Here is a 4,342-nt window from a genome sequence, read left to right on the forward strand (position 1 = left end):
CGACACCTCCCGGATGCAGCTCCTCGCCGGCGTCCATCTCCGGCACCGTCCCGACCTCGCCGGAGCTCTCTCCGATCCGGATCCGATGGCCTGGATCAGATCCACCACCTCGGCCATCCAAACGCCCTCGTCCCCATCCTGTACCGCGTCGTCCCGGATCCCTCCGTCCCGGGTTGACTTTGCCCGGAGGTGAAATTCCACTAAGTCCCAGATCTGTGTAATTTTCATGTCATGTTCATCGCATTGTATCTTTGCATCCGTAGCTCCGTTTCGTGCGTGTAATATGTCAAACTATTCGCCTCAACGAGTACATCATTTCATTCCATTGCATCATATTCATTTGAGCTCATCTTGATGCCTGAATCTTTGTTGCAAGAGTGCTTCATAATGTTTTCTGATGTCTGTTAACAGAACGAGCTCTTTTGTCATTTTTGCCATGCTTGATGTGTGCATCCTATGAGGTTGATGTCTACATGTGTTTTGAACTATGCCATGTCTTCTTTACAGAGGTGCTTACATTGTATTTTTATGATCAATGTGGTGACTAGCACAAGCATGCAAACTAGGCATCGTGATGTTGCTGATTTTAGTCCTTGTTCTGCTGTTATTTTGATGCCATGTAAACTTGATGCTACAGAGAGATCCATGCATATTTTGAGATACTTCAGTAAGGATGTTTTGAACATATGGTTATTGTCTATCCATTCTTTCCCTGGGTTGCAATTATGGAGTAGCCTAGCATGTCATTTTCGTGCTCTACGTTTGCTTCAAAATGTTTCCTAGCAGATTGTTTACATGGTATTCAATTTTGCCAAGGTTGTTGTAGTTGATCCTTGCATGCTATGGACTTGCTCTTGCCATGCTTAGCTTCACAAATATGTCTTCTTACTGTTGGTTGCCTTGCCATGCCATATATTGCTCTGTAGTGAGTGGTACAAGCTCATAAACATGCCTTCCTAATTCTGTTTCTGCCATGTTTGAATCTGTAATATAACTTGCTATGTTTACATGGGTGCCATCATTTCTTCTGATCCTTTTTGGCTTATGGTCAGTAAGGGACTTTTGATCTATGCTTTGAGTAGAACCATGCCATGTCTAGTTTTTCTATTATAGGTTCCTGTAACATGTTGTTTGATAGCTCTAAACATTGCAATCTGATGTTATTTTCTACAAAGTCTGAACTGTTATTGTTTGCAATCTTACCATGTGTGTTTGAGCATGTTCAAGTGATTTCTAGAGATAGCTCAGTGCTCATGTTTTGTAATGCTTTACCAGTACATCATGCCCATGCCTTTTGTTATTATGTTGAGGTGTTGTAGCATGTTGTTTTGATGCTTGCAATATGCCTAGTTGCTGTTTTGGATAGCTTGTCCTTTAAACTTGTTGCATGTGTGCGTGTTGAACCGTTGCTCCGTTTTGAGTGTGCTCTATATGAAACTTGCTTAGAATTGCATGTAGCTTCATATTATCAAGTTGCATCCTTGTTTGGGTGTGCTTGCTTGATGTTTGGGTGCATTTTGCATCAATGTCATGTTTAACTTGTTTTGCTCATATCTTCTAGGCCATAGCTCCGAATCTAATGAACTTTATATGTAACTTGACTAGAATCTCGTGTAGATCATGGTTGTGCATCTTAACTTGCTGTTTAACAACTTGAACATAAGATTTATTCAGATCTAGACTAACTTCGAAATTTGCATATGAGGACTTACCGGAATTGTTATATGTTGTTCCCGGCCTCATTTAAACTTGCCTTGATGTGTTGCTCTTGTTTGCATCATCTCTTGCCATGAGTAACCTCATCTAGATTGGTCATGCATCATGTCATGTTCATGTGTGGTGTGTTTACTATGTTGCGTGCTTCTTTTCGATAGTTCCTGTTTCGTTGCGATCGTGAGGATTCGTTCGTCTACGCTTGGTTCGTCTTCGTGGCTTCATCTTCTTCATGGACTCGTTCTTCTTCCTTGCGGGATTTCAGGCAAGATGACCGCTACCCTGGATCTCACTACTATCATTGCTATGCTAGTTGCTTCGTTCTATCGCTATGCTGCGTTACCTATCTGTTGCTCTTCAAGCCATCCCTTATTGCCATGAACCTCTAACCATTGACACCTTTCCTATGCAAACCGTTGTTTGGCTATGTTACCACTTTGCTTAGTCCTCTTATAGCGTTACTAGTTGCAGGTGAAGTTGAAGAATTCTCCTTGGTGGACAGGATTTATGTTGGGATATCACAATATCTCTTATATTTTTAATGCATCTATATACTTGGTAAAGGGTGGAAGACTCGGCCTTATGACTGGTGTTTTGTTCCACTCTTGCCGCCCTAGTTTCCGTCATACCGGTGTTATGTTTCCGGATTTTGCGTTCCTTACGCGGTCGGGTGATTTATGGGACCCCCTGGACAGTTCACTTTGAATAAAACTCCTCCAGCAAGGCCCAACCTTGGTTTTACCATTTGCCTCACCACCACCTATACCCTTCCCTTGGGTCAGCCAACCCGAGGGTCATCTTTATTTTAGCCCCCCGGGGCCAGTGCTTGTCTAAGTGTTGTTCCGAACCGAGCAACCTGCGGGGCCACCTCGAGGCAACTCGAGGGCTGGTTTTACTCGTAGCTTGACTTATCCGGTGTTGCCCTGAGAACAAGATATGTGCAGCTCCTATCGGGATTGTCGGCGCATCGGGCGTCTTTGCTGGTCTTGTTTTACCATTGTCGAAATGTCTTGTAAACCGGGATTCCGAGTCTAATCGGGTCTTCCTGGGAGAAGGTATATCCTTCGTTGATCGCGAGAGCTTATCATGGGCTAAGTTGGGACACCCCTGCAGGGTATAATCTTTCGAAAGTCGTGCCTGCGGTTATAGGCAGATGGGAATTTGTTAATGTTCGGTTGTAGATAACTTGACACCAGATCCGAATTAAAACGCATCAACCGTGTGTGTAGCCGTGATGGTCTCTTTTCGGCGGAGTCTGGAAAGTGAACACGGTTTCCGGGTTATGTTTGACGTAAGTAGGAGTTCAGGATCACTTCTTGATCATTTCTAGTTTCACGACCGTTCCTTTTGCTCTCTTCTCGCTCTTATTTGCGTATGTTAGCCACCATATATGCTTAGTCGATGCTGCAACCTCACCACTTTACCCCTTCCTTTCCTATTAAGCTTTGCTAGTCTTGATACCCATGGTAATGGGATTGCTGAGTCCTCGTGGCTCATAGATTACTACAACAACAGTTGCAGGTACAGGGTTTTGCGATGATCATGACGCGAGAGCGATGCTTGCTTGTCTTGAGTTCTTCTTCTGCTTTGTCTTTGATCAGGGGATAGGTTCCAGGTCGGCAGCCTGGGCTAGCAGGGTGGATGTCGTTTGAGTTTCTGTTTGTGTTTCATCCGTAGTTGGATGATGCTCTTATGTATTGTGATGTTGTATTCGTGTGGCATTGTATGCCTTATGTATGTATCCCCATCTATTATGTAATGTTGATGTAATGATATCCACCTTGCAAAAGCGTTTCAATATGCGGGTCTATCCTTGGTGGGACCTTCGAGTTCCTTTTGGATAGGGTCGCATATTGGGCGTGACAAGTTGGTATCAGAGCCTCGACCGACCCTAGGAGCCCCCTTGATTGATCGTGTAGTTTGGCCGTTGTTGAGTCTAGAATAAAACTGTTTTTTTCATAGTCTAGTTATATCGGAGAGTAGGAATACATTTTACTTCTCTACCCCTTCGTCGCTCTGGTAAGGAATCTTGACGTAGGTGTTTTGAATTACTCCTCTTCCCCTTCAATTTTTTCTTTAGGTTCACACAGTTGTTGTTTTTTTATCGTTGTTCCTCAGCTCTTTTCATCCGGTGCATTTCTCGTCAAGTCGACTCGAGCCTCTTCATCTTTGAGTTCAATCCTCAGTTGTTTTCTTTTCTCACCCGCCCACCCCTCTTCTTCTAGGAACCGAAGTCCGTAATCGAGTATCCATCCTACTCGTGTGAAGTCTTTGCTTTCTTTCCTCAATAATTTCAACCGGTGTTTTCTCTTCAAGTTATTCGTCAATTTCCCCTTCCAAGTTGCCTTTGTTTTTCCCGCCCTCCCACCCTTTTTCTTCCCGGAGCCTGAGCCTCTTTAGAACATCAATTTCATTTGTGTGGAGTCTCTTCAGTCTTTCGTAAATTAATTCAACCGGTGAATTCTCGTCTTGTTCGTCATTCTTCATCCCTTTCTTTTTCCGGTGGATCCAATTCAAGTTTTTCGGTTGATCATATTCTTTCCCTTGGATCAAGTGTTTTCCCTGCTCGTTCGCCTCTCGCCAGTTTATCATTCCGGAGTTCAAGACATCTCAGGAGATTCGTCTTTGT

This window comes from Triticum aestivum, chromosome 5B (assembly GCF_018294505.1).
Source record: "Triticum aestivum cultivar Chinese Spring chromosome 5B, IWGSC CS RefSeq v2.1, whole genome shotgun sequence".
In the NCBI taxonomy this organism is placed as follows: Eukaryota; Viridiplantae; Streptophyta; class Magnoliopsida; order Poales; family Poaceae; genus Triticum; species Triticum aestivum.